The sequence below is a fragment of the Neofelis nebulosa genome, chromosome 4, assembly GCF_028018385.1.
Source record: "Neofelis nebulosa isolate mNeoNeb1 chromosome 4, mNeoNeb1.pri, whole genome shotgun sequence".
Classification (NCBI taxonomy): Eukaryota; Metazoa; Chordata; class Mammalia; order Carnivora; family Felidae; genus Neofelis; species Neofelis nebulosa.
Genome location: NC_080785.1, coordinates 129,145,467 through 129,158,794, shown reverse-complemented (window position 1 = coordinate 129,158,794; position 13,328 = coordinate 129,145,467).

Here is a 13,328-nt window from a genome sequence, read left to right as displayed (position 1 = left end):
GAATTCTCTGAAGTGGCCTACTGTTCTGACAGTCTATCCCCCCTTTGCGATGAAAACTAGCTTGACTGGGTTTCAACCTTTCAAAACTTGGAATTTTGTGACTAAGTCAGCTAGATGAGCATTTGGCTTTACAGACTCTGCGGTGGGAGGAAGCAACGGAACGAGGTGCTAGAAATGGCTTTTATGTAGACAAGCATGTCTGTCCTAGTTCTGTTCTTGGCTTCCTATCTTCCTTCTCCATATGTTCTTCTTGTTGATCTGATCTTATCCTTGAAAACTTCAACTACCATTATTCTCCCAGTAGCTTTCAGGACATAGCGCTGTCTCAATTCCTTAGTTCCAGTCGCGGGATGCTCCAGTAGAGTTGAATAGCTCATTAGTGCCTCAAACCCAACAGGACACCTCCACTTGTTCTTTACATACTCTCTACATATTCCTCATCTTGACTACACCCTTGGAGGAAAACATGGATCATAGAAACAGCTGAAACCACATGTCACACCCGAGTGAGGAAACAGCTGCAGGCCTAGGGTGGAGGCTACACTGGGAGGAACATCCAGGTGAATTCTGTCTCCCTAAGTCTGGCTCAGTTTATGATCTTGAGGATGTGTCTTTCCCATCCCTCCTAACTGTGACCTTGGTCTCTCCTCAACTCAGACTTTGTTCTCTAAATCTAAGATCTGAGTTCCTGAACTTGATTTCGTACTTTCTGGTTCTATGTCACCCTCAATTTAGGAACACTTATTGGATACTCGCTGTTTTATATACGTTACCAATGTTAGTCCTAATACAATCTTGTGAGGAAGGTAGCATTATTATTATCATCTATTCCCAGATGAGGGGGTGAGACACCAACAGATTTAAGGGACTTGTCCAAGGTTACACAGATGGATGTGGTAGGAACTAGCATTCCAACCAGGTCTGATTGGCTCCAAAGTAATACCCTAATTCCTTCTTCCTGCTACTGAGAATTGATTTCTGTTCCCTTCATACTTAATGTACTATTTGGGGGTTCTGATCTTGAAACTGACTTTAACATCTATACCAGGGATTAGTAAACATTTTCTGTAAAGGGCTAGACAATAAATATTCTTGGCTTTGCAGGACTTAAGGTCTTTATCGCAGCTATTTTAGCTCTGCTGTTGTGGTATGGCCATAAACAATACTTAAATGATGGGGTGTGGCTCTGTTCCAATAAAGCCTTATTTTAGAGGGTGAAATTTGAATTTCATATAATTTTCACATGTCACTAATTACGATTATTCTTTTCAGTTTTCAAAAAATATAAAATGATTCTTACCTTGTGAAACATACAAAAGTAGGCAGTGAGCCACATTAGACCCACAGGCCAGAGCTTGCCAACACCTTTTTTCTATATCATGTTATTTGACTTTGGGTTTATGATTTTTCTGAAATCCTTACCCATTAGCTACCACTTATGTTGAGCATAGTAGACACCAATGTTCTGGACATTTTTACATATACTAACTAATGTGTTCTTCACAGCGGGTCTGTGAGGGATATGTATTACCATCTCAATTTTACAAATGAAGAAAATGAGCCACAGAGACATGAACCAATTTGCACAAGGTTGTATGAAGCTAGGAAATGGGGGAGTCTAGATTGGAGCCCAGGCAGACCCACTCCATGGCTGACATCTTAAGCACGAAGCTATGCTTCCGTTCTGGTTCCAATGAGATCACGTACCTTAGAGCATTTTAAAAACTATAAAGGATTATATAAATATAAGTTAACAACTGTCATAATTATTAGTGTTACATCTTTATCTAGGTTTCTGATGGGTTTGGATAGCAATCAAATTGATGTTAATCAAAACAAAAACACCCAGGCATGCCGTGGGATGATATCTATTTTTCTGTCCATCTTAGCATTACACATTTTTAAGCACTGCATTTCTGCCATGAATAAGTAAGCAATGGAGAAGACTTCTTTTTGTGGGTAGTTTGGTATTTGCTTCAATCTCTCCTGAACTCAGCATTATGTCTCAGTTCTGATTACAACTCAAATGAAGCCACATGTATGAAAGAAGTTGCATATCAATAAGGGTTGTGATTAAGTGTTGTGTTCTTCCCCCACTCTTTTATTTCTTTAAGGTTCTTAAATTAGATAGCAGGAGAGACATGACTTAATTATTGAGAATACTTTGGAGCCAAATGGAAAATTATACTACTACTTACTCAGATGCCAGGGTAATTAGAGCCCAATTATTTCTCTCATTTGGCGCTAATGAATGAAGATCAATTAAAAAAATAATGTAACTGTGAATTGCTTTTATTGAGCAGAGAACGCGAAGCAGCTGAAATTGTCTACTCTTTCACTAATTGAAAATACTAAATGAAGGCAACCCAGAATGTGATTGTCTCCATGTAATTTTAGAGCGGTTTGATTTTCAGAAATCATGCAGATGGCCAAATTCTTGTATTAGACTTATTTCCTGGGTACAGCCCGCTGGTCTTTCTTCCATGAGGAAAGTCAAAACATGGCTCACGAAATTCTTATTTCCCTAGTGATAACATCAGGTTTGTTGGCAGGACTTTATTGTTGCTTCTGTGTTGGTCGTGCTTGGGCTAAGATGGAATGTCTGATTTGCTTGGCTATTTTACTTTTCTCCTGATTAGTATATCCATTTCATCAAATGTGTTCTGAAAACAACATTTATTTGTACCAAAATCTGATTGAAAGAGACATCTCCGTGATTAAAAGTTTAGACTCAGCTTATGTGGATATGGACTTACCTGCTAAGAGATAACCTTGGACTTCAGTTTGCCCTTTAACATAATGTTTAAGCAGCATCCACTAAAAACAAAACAAAACAAAAAAAAAACCCAAACAAGCTTCTGCTATTTTATTTTACTTATCTTTTTAATATCTTTACTTTATATTTTTTTAGCATATATATTTTTTGAGGGGGTGGTATAAGAATTTCAATTCTGCAGGTTTGTTTGTGGTCTGAATATACATTCCCACGAAGGAGTTAGAGGTCAGCCTGAGCCGCTGAGTTCTACAGAGGAAGTTATGGCACCATTTATAACAGTGGCATTCTCCCTCCTCCCCACCCCCATGCACACTTCACGCACTCAAATAACTTGCGAGATTCGAGATTCACAAGTTACGTTTGTTTACCTCTATTATCTCAAATGCTTTAAGAAGCCAATAAGGCAGCTTTTATCCTTAATTTACAAACAGACAAACAAACAAACAAACAAACAAACAAATGAGGCTTCAGAGAGCTTAAAGGGCATCAAAGCATCAAGACCCGGGCTGTTGAGTCCCACTGTGGTCTCCACCAATGGTGACCCTGGAGTTGTGTAGTGTGAAACCTGCCTAGCCAAAGACAGCACCCTGACTTTGACTCCTAATTTGAATGCCTGAAGGAAAATGCAAAAAGAAAACCAAAAGAAAATTCTGAAGTGCATGAGTCAGAATGGAGGCAGACCGTAGAAAATTTGCTCTCTTAGCAATTCCCCAATTGAAAAAAAAATGGGTGTGACCAAAGTCTGAATCAGCTTTGGTCATCCGGGCTTTGCTACGTGGCTGAGCAAGTGGAAACTCAGAAGAATAAATCCCCTTTGTCCTATGATGGAGTCAAAACGTTTACAACGTGTCCCATGTTCGGGTTGTGCAGTTACACTAACAGGGAAGGACTCAGGATGGGGATTCTAAACCTGTTGATCAAGGTTTGGCTTTTGCCTTTCTGGCTCTGAGTTGCTGCGGACTTCCTGGTTAAGTACTCCTCAGCACCGTCAGGAGGTGGGGAGCAGGTGTAAGAGAGAGGTTCAGCCTTCTGGCAACCAGGGGACTCAAATTATTACTGCCAACGGAGGCCATGCATAAAGTTCTAGGATTGCAGTGACAGGATTCAAAGCAGATGCCATTTTTCTGTGTCATGTAACTGTCTCTCCCCAACTGTAGTTCACGGTTAACTAACACTTTATTTTTAATAATCCCATTTTCACCTTGTAAATAGTACTGCTATACCTCTCATTGTGGCTTTTGTGTGTGTCATATATTAGAAAGATAATTTTGCTAAGTGAATACATTTGAGATATTCCATAATTTTTCCACCGTATTTTGGCACGTTTTCATTAAAAACAGAAGGTAGCAAGAGCTTAAAATAGAGCAAATAACTTTTTCGATTTTTTTTTCAACTCTGGGAAGCTTTGTTCAGGGTGCTGAGGAGAAAGGAGGGTGCATAGGAAGGGAGCAGACTAACTCTGGGATCAGAGCACTTGGGATCAATTCCGACTCTTCCACATCCAAGCCTTGGGCAATGTTCTTCTTTTCACGTTTTAGTTTCCTCATCACTAAAACAGGGACAATTATCACGAACTTCCTCATGGCACTGTTCTGAGAATGAATGGGATCTTATGGGTCAAGGGCTTGGCATAATACCTGCCACATAGTGAGGCTCACTAAGTGTGAGACTTCATTATTTCTCTCTTTAACTAAGATTAACACATCTATCTGTGGGGAAATTCCAGGTGAGCGGTGCATTTTCCCAAAGGCATGGGGGAAAGTGGCAGAAAAAGGGGGGAGTGGGCTCTGTGGCTGCTGTGGCTGAAAATGGCATTTGGTGAACTCATTCAACAAATGTTTGCCAAGTTTTGCTAGGAGGAGAGCTATACAAGGCATGGGAGATACAGGGGTGAACAAGTCTGCTCTCGTGGAGCTTATGAACTAGTGAGGGATACAGATAAACAGATTGTAAAAATAAACATGTAATATGTGCTATAAAGAATGGTGAATCCAGGTAGGGGATGGGGATGATGAGGTTTGTGCATAGCAGGTGTGAGTTTGGGGGGCGTGTTTTAAGAGTGTGGAGAAGGAACTCCTCTCCGATGAGGTAGCATCTGAGCAGAGCCCTGAAGAGAGGGAGGAAGTTACAGCAACAGGGGAGTTGATTTCCACAAAGAGAGAAGAGTAAGTACAAAGTCCCTGATGTTAGAATCAACTTGGTCTGTTCCAGGGATAAGAGCTCTGAATGCCTAGAGCAGAGGATGTGTGTTGGATGAGGGCACTGGTAGCGCATGTAGGTCGATGTAGACCAAGCTAAACTCTGGGTTTTATTCTGAGTCTGCGGTGGGAAGCTAATGGGTTAGACACAAGAGAGAAAGCACCTGATTTGCATTTTTCCAAGTTTACTTTGCATTCTGAGCAGAGGACTGATTCAAGAGGGCAAGAGTGAAAGCAGAGAAGATAGATGGTGGTTCTTGTGGCTGTCTGTAGGAAATGATGGTAGCTGCCATGAAGGGTTGGAGGAGTAGACTGACTGAAGGTACCATGGAAGCACTTGAGGATGTGGTTATGAGGGAGAGAAAACAGTCAAAGATTTATGACTTCAAGGAGCGCCTGGGTGGCTCAGCCGGCAGAATATCCGACTTCAGCTCAGGTCATGATCTCACAGTCTGGTTTGTGATTTTGAGCCCTGCATCAGGCTCACTGCTGTCAGCGCAAAGCCTGCTTTGGATCCTCTGTCCCTCTGTCTCTGCCTTTCCCCTGCTGGCACTCTGTCTCTCTCTCTCTTTCTAAAAAATAGATAATTCTTAAAAACAACAGAGATTTACAACTTCAAGATATCTGGCCTGAAGAAATAGATGAACAATGGTATTCTTTACCAGAGTGGGGCAGACTGGGAGACAAGAGGGTGTAGATCATGAAATTGAAACTTCTATTTGAGATGGCGATTCAAATCATGTCAAGTAGAAAGTTGGATATATGAGTGTGAACTTTAGAGGAGATTTTTGACCTGCTGAAGTTAAGCTGGGAGTCATTAGCTTATAGGTGGTGTTCAAGATTCCATAATAGATCTTAATATTGATTAACTCAAGTGTGAAAGTTTATCATCAGCCTCTTCCCTTGTATACCCAATTGTTGAATCTTAAACTTTATTATGATTGTCCTTATTTCAAAATCATTTAGACAAGTTTATTAAAAATACGATTGCTCAAAGCTATATGTCTTAGACAATTATGCCTCTCTATGTGACTTTTATCCTTTGATTTTATTTTGTGTCATAAATGTACACATATGCCTACTTCTTTTCCTTGGCAGCTCTTCCAGAATTTGAGAAGAGTACTCACAATAATCACGGCTATCAATGTTGAGCACACTCCAAATGCCAGCCTTTAATCCTCACAACAATAAGGGAATGTGGGGATTGGGGGTGCAGACAGGTGCAAGGTATCAACCCCGGGAGAAGAAGAAAAGCAACGTTGGTGGCTTTGTCTTGACGTGGCTAATTGGAAAGTGTTGTCTCTATCTGAGATATTTCAAAAACTCTACCAAACCCGGTGAATGTGATCCCCTTCTATGACACACGTGTGCACTGATGCTAATTTATTTGGAAATGGTCAGGAGGGTGCAGGAAGTAAGAATAGGGTAGAGATGGCAAGGAATTTCCATCTGTGTCTAGAAACTGACTTGAATGACTTGAACTTGACCTTGAGACTTGGGCAGGCACAGGTCTATGTTGCTTGTAAGTGACAAAACCTGCATAAACTGGCTTAAGAAAAAGGGTAAGTAGTGGGTTAAGTGGCTCATGTAGGAGAAGATGAAGCAATTGACTTTAAAAAAGGCTGAATCTAAGTGCTAAAATGAAGTTTCCTACTTTCTGAGACAGGGATTGAGAAGTGGGCCAGTGTCATTGGTGAACAAGAATCAACTTTCCCTTACTAGAAATAGGGTGAGGGAGGAGAGACAAAACCAACAAATGCCCATCACAGGCAAGATAAGGGAAAGGAAAATGGACATGACTTCAGAGGTTATTTGAAAGGTGAGATTTTGTATTTTTCAATTAGTACTTGAAGCAAAACAAAACAAAACAAAACAAAACAAAACAAAACAAAACATAACAACAGGGGCGTGTGGATGCCTCAGTCGGTTAAGCATCCAACTTAGGCTCAGGTCATGATCTCATGGTTCATGAGTTTGAGCCCCGCGTTGGGCTCTGTGCTGACAGCTTGGAGCCTGGAACCTGCTTCCGATTCTGGGTCTCCCTCTCCCTGTTCCCCTCCCCCGCTTGTACTCTGTGTCTCCTTGTCCCTCTCAAAATAGATAAACATTAAAAAAAGAAAAGAAAAGAAAAGAAAAGAAAAGAAAAGAAAAGAAAAGAAAAGAAAAGAAAAGAAAAAAATAAAAGAAGCAAAACCCAGAACAGTAAGCTCTCAGTAAAAAGGGGCAAATGTGACCAAGAGGCGGACTTAGAAGTTTCTCTATACAGTCAAGGGAAAGGTAGGAATGGTTGCTCAGGACAGCAAAGGGTCTGGCCAGACCACTCTGGCTCTTTAGTGCAATTCTACCATGTACAACCTATTCAAGAGGCATAGAAACACTGAGGTTTTCCAAAATCCCTGACAAATGTTTAAGCTCCTATCATTTTTGCACTGGTGCTGTTGACAGCTTGGTGCAGGACAAAAAAGGAATGCATCTTGGTCAGCCTGACATGGCTTCAAGTCATAGTGCTGCCATTTGTTAGTCATGTGACACAGGAAAACTTTCTGTACCTCTCCAAGCCTCAGGTTTCTCGTCTGCAAAATGGGAGTGCTAATGGGGTGTCCTCAGAGATTTGATAAGGACCCAAAGAAACCTGACATGCACGGTGTCTATGGCAGCGCTTTGCATGAAAGAACCTCTCAAAAAGGTGATGAATCTTCCTCTTCCTCCTCCTCTTTATTAATATTGCTCTTATTTTGGATAAACCGGATTCACAGTGAGTGCTAAAATGCACGTAAAGCTGACTCAGGACGTTTTGTCATCTGCTTATGCTCAAAAGGATTGTGTTTTGTCTAGAAATAACAGTTTTTTTCGAGTGACTAATAGCTTGGTTTTGGGTGCAGGGAGACTAAGCTGTTTTGTCTGGGATCAGGTAATCCTAGTAGTTAACCTCTCTGAGCCTCAGTTTCCCAATAGAATCATTCTCATAGGGTTGTGAAAATAGAGAAGAGCTTGAATCATTGCTCTATTGTGCATATCCTAGTGCCTAGACCTTATAAGATTTTAATAAATACCAGTAACAGTAATAGCATCTATCATTATCTGTAGCAATTTCTGCAAAACGGCCTTCAGCCTTGTGAAAAGAAGGGTTCTGAGAGAAAGACAGAGTTGTCCCTGGAGGACGATGCAGTTGTCAAATGGTGAAGCTTCACCATCCGGATCACCTTAGTCATCCTCGTTAGAGTTGGTTGGAATGTGACACCAGTGTCGATTTGCCTCTGGGTGTCTTTTGAGGATGGAAGTCTTGACTCCATTCTGCCCATGATTTATTTAGAAATGCCTGGGAGCGGAGAAACACAGAACGTCCTGAAAAGTCGACGTGCGCATCTTGTCCCAGGGTGGTTTCGTGATGGTTCATTTGCTGTGTACACGGCTTACCTTGAATTTATAGACTCTGAGAGCACCAGTGAATGCAACAAACTGGCTTTTTGCTACTCTGGATCGTCTAATATAGTTTATAGTGCAACCATAAATTTGGAACCATTTATGGAAACTTATGACTTGCAAACATCTCCCCCAGTTTTATTACTTAGTAAGAAATGGGTGGCGCTCACAATAGTTCTAAAAACTGTAAAAGCGTTTAGAAAATTCAAATGGCCATACAGCGCAGGATGCAAGCATTTATCTTTAGTATATTGAAACCTAATTTTTTACTAAAACGTCAGCTTGTTTTAAAATACACAAGATGATGGGATTGGAATCTTTACCAAAAGAACTTGTCTTTGCTCTTTCCACTTCAAAAAAGAAAAAAAAAAAAAAGAAAAAAAAAGTTTTGCTATGCCTAGGGAGGAATTTAGCAATTAGATGATTTCTATAAAATAGCAATTGACATATGCCCTATTTTTTTCTACCATCAAAGATGTTTAGTTGGAATAAAAGCTTTCTTCTCCACAATCTGACATTCTCCCTGAATTTTATCTTACTCTGAAGTCATTATCTTACAATTAGGTCTGAACTTAGGGGTAAAACAACAAGAACATGAACCAGGAACTGCAGAGCAATGGCCTTCCTTGGGTTGGAGCTGTCTGATGCTATCTGGGTTGCACAGCTTTTTATCATCCTGGTGTTTAAAGCGAAAGGTCTCGTTCTGTTGCCTTCCCCCCACCCCATTATTCTTTAAAGTTGAACCTGCTGAGTAGGCTTAGGCCTCTGTGAATCAGGACGAGATATTGTTATCATAAAAATGAATGTGGAGGTCAGACATTTATCTTTGTCTCTGTCTCCCCTGCAGGATTCTGAGAAAGAAAAATTATGGATGAGGTGCTTTTATCTAAGCAAAGTTCAGATGGAGATAAATAGTGTGGGGTTGGGAGTAAACAGAAACAGAACAGAGTGAGGGTGAGACTTGGGGGAGAAGATTCTGTTCTATTGAGTCCTATAATTGCCACCATAGAAGGGGCCCTACAAACACTGTAGTGTGACTCCATCAGGGCACAAAAGCAGTGCGGCATGAGAGATGCGAGAAGGGGCAGATCCCTTTCATGTTGCTCTTGCACTAGAAATTTAAGGGCCCAGGGAGGTACAGGTTAAGTGTGTGGGGGTTTGAGGTCAGATGGTTTGGTATGAATCTTGCCTATGCCACTTTTCAGTTGTGTATGGGGAAGAAATAGAAATTCTCTAAGCGTCCCAGCTGTCAGATGCAGAAGAACAGTGTTCCATACAACATGCATTATTAAATGTATTACCTAAAGTAATAGAAAGCACAGAACACTGTGCCTGACAGAGGAAGACCCGTGCTTCCTCCCTCCCTTCCTTCCTTCTTTCCTCCTTCCTTCCTTAATCCATCCTTCCTTCCTTCCTTCCTTCCTTCCTTCCTTCCTTCCTTCCTTCCTTCCTTCCTTCCTTCCTTCCTTCCATCATTCATTCACTCAAGAAGAAATTATTGAATATTTATAATGTATTAATACTGTTCTTGACACTGCAGATACAGTGATTCACACAACATAGCACTCTTGATCTCATGAATGTTGCTAGAATGTTGACTATTATGATGGTAATAATTAAGGACAACTGAGACTCTAAGAAGTCATGCTGCCAAATACTAAAAGGCCTTGACCTAGAGCAGGGTCTTTAGATTCCCACGCTTCTCTCCCACTGCCCAGACCCTCCACCCCCATCCCATACGATGCTGCTTCTGCTCAGTTTGTCACCTTCCATTTTCTTTGTTCTGATATTGATTTTTTAAGAACAAAATGCATTTTTAAACACAATTTTAGATTTATGAATTGTGAAAATAGTCCAGACAATTGCCATATACCTCACACTGTTCCCTAAATCCTACAGTAGCATGGTATTTTTGATACAATTAATGACCCAATATTGATACTTTATTCTATTTTCCTTAGGTTTTCTTTTAACCTAATGTTCTTTTACTGTTCCAAGAAACCATCCAGGACACCACATTGCATTTAAGTCATCATATCTCCTTAGCTTCCACTGGGCTCCGTCTGTGTTGCTGACTTTCCTTATTTTTTGATGACCTTGACAGTTTTGAGGATTACTGGTTAGGTATTTTGTAGAATGTCCCTCGTTGGGATTTGTCTGATGTTTTCCTCATGATCAGACTGCCGTTACGTATTTTCAAGAGGAAGACCGTGGGGGGAAGGTGCCATTTTCATCACATTATATCAAGACTACAAACCACAACATGGCAGTTCGCTGTTGATATTGACCTGGATCTCCTGGATGAGGGAGGTTTTTCCCTCTTTTGAATTCCTTTCCATAAATGCACTCTGGAAGGAAGATATTATGTGTAGCATACACTTAATGGAGTGGGGAGTTACACTCCATGTCCTTGAGAGGGGCATATCTGCAGGAAGTATTTGGAATTCTTTTGCAGAGGCTATTTTTTTAATTGCCATTTTTAAAATACATCCAATCACTTACTTATATCAGCATGAATTCATGGATACTTATTTCATACTTTGAGTTGCAATCCAGTACTCCTTTGCTCATTGAGAGCTCTTCCGATCAGCTTGATGTGCCTTCACCAATGTGCTGGTTTTTTTGTTGCTGTTGTTTGTTTTTTAGTACTTCTACTTTCTGGCACTCCAAGGTTCTCTAGGTTTATCTTGTATATTTTCTGTCCCAGTCCTTGAGTCAGCCATTCCTCCAAGAAGCTCCGGCTCCTTTATACTGGAGAAAGGTGTTAGAAGCCAGTATCTGGGGGTGACTGCATGGCTCAGTCACTTAAGCCTCCAACTTCAGCTCAGGTCATGATCTTGCGATTTGTGGTTTCGAGCCCCGCGTCAGGCTCTGTGCTGACAGCTCAGAGCCTGGAGTTGGCTTCAGATTCTATGTCTCCCTCTCTCTCTGCCCCTCCCCTTCTCACACTCTCTCTCTCAAAAATAAAATAAACATTAAAAAAAATTTAAACTGCTAATCTCATTTAAGAGGAATGACATGAAAAAGAAACTGGTGTCTGGGCCCTTGGTGTTCTCATTTCTACTGTGATACTATTGTTTCTATGCATTCCCAGCTGACAGAGCAAGGAAATATATGAGTGTTTACTAATTTCTATCTATATACATATCTATAATTATTTCTATATGCAACTTTCTGTATGTAAAGTAAGCCAAACATGAGTTCACAGTAATGTCTCCAACTCTAATCCATTATCACACAGACCATTCTTGCCTCCTCTCTTCTCATATCTGTAAATTTCCAGTTCAACACTAACAGAAAACTCCTACTATTCACCATCCATTTACTTATTCAATTCCAGTGTACATGTATTATGGCATCAGAATTATTAACACACACTCCTGTGTAAATCAACTTCATCACTAGCAAAGAGTGATTATGGACATGTTCTCATCTTCTCTTTAAGATTAACTCAACAGATTCTCCAAATCCCTTTAGAGAGATTGTCTCATATGTGTGTAATACTGTCAGAGGGCTTTGTCACATTCCACATTCCATCCTGGGATCTCCAACCTCCCAAATGATTTCTAAAAAATTTTCATACATTATGGTTGGCTCTTTGTACTGTAAAGTTTAATGGGTTTTGACAAATATAGTATCATGTATCCACCATTGCAGGATCATACAGAAAAGTTTCACTATCCCATAACTGCCTGAGGCTTCACCCTTTCAACCCTATCCATCCCACCAAGCCCCTGGCAACCACTGGTCTCCTCTCTGTTGCTCCAGTTTTGCCTTTTCCAGAGGATCATTTTGCTGAAGTCATCTAGTATGGACCTTTACAGACTGGTTTCTTTCACTGGGCAATATACATTTATGATTCATTCTATCCTTCCTTCCTTCCTTCCTTCCTTCCTTCCTTCCTTCCTTCCTTCTTTCCTTCCTTCCTTCCTTCCTTGCTTCCTTCCTTCCATCCTCCTCCCTCCATCTCTCTTTCTTTTTGTGGCTTAATAGCTCAAATAGATGCATTTTCCAAAATACATGCATAATTCAAATATATGCATTTAATGCTAATATTCTATTATATGGGTGCACCACAGTTTATGACTGCATTACCTACTAAAGGACATCTTGGTTGCTTACAGTTTTTTGGCAACTATGAATAACGCTGCTGTAAACATTCACGTGCATTTTTTTTTGTGTGAGAACATAAGTTTTCAAATTGGTCAGCTAAATATCTAGGGGAATGATTACTGAAATTTATGCTAACACTATGGTAAGCTTTCTAAGAAAACACCAAAGTGTTTTCCAAAGTGGCTGTGTTATTTGGCATTTCTACCAGCAAAGAATGGGAGTTCTTGTTGTCCCACATTCTTGCCAGCATTTGGTGTTGTAAATTTAAAATTGTTTTTGCCATTCTAATGGGTGTATAGTGATATCTCATTGTTTTAATTTGTAATTCCCTAATGAATCTTTTCATATGCTCATTTGTTCACTGCTGGCATATAGGAAAACAACTGACTTTTGTATATGAAACTTGTATCCTGTAACACTCCTATACTCACTTACTTGCTTCAGGAGGTTTTTTTTTTTTTTAATTTTTGTTTTGTTTTGTCTTTTAATTCTTTGGGGTTTTCAGCATAGATACTTATGTCATCTGTGAACAAAGTCAGTTTTATTTCTTCCTTCCCAAACTGTATACCTTTCATTTTCCTCATTTTCCTTTCTTATTGCACTAGCTAGGGTTTCTAGTATAATAAGTGAATAAGAGTTGTGAGAAGGGGCATCCTTGCCACCATTTTAATCTTAGAGACAAAGCAACCAATTCTCAACATTAAGGATAAGGTTACCACAGGGGGTTTTGGTAGATGTTCTTTATCCAGTTGAAGAAGTTCGTTCCCCTCCAGTCTTTGTTGAGTTGATTTTCAATGAGTGTTGGATTTTCCAAATGC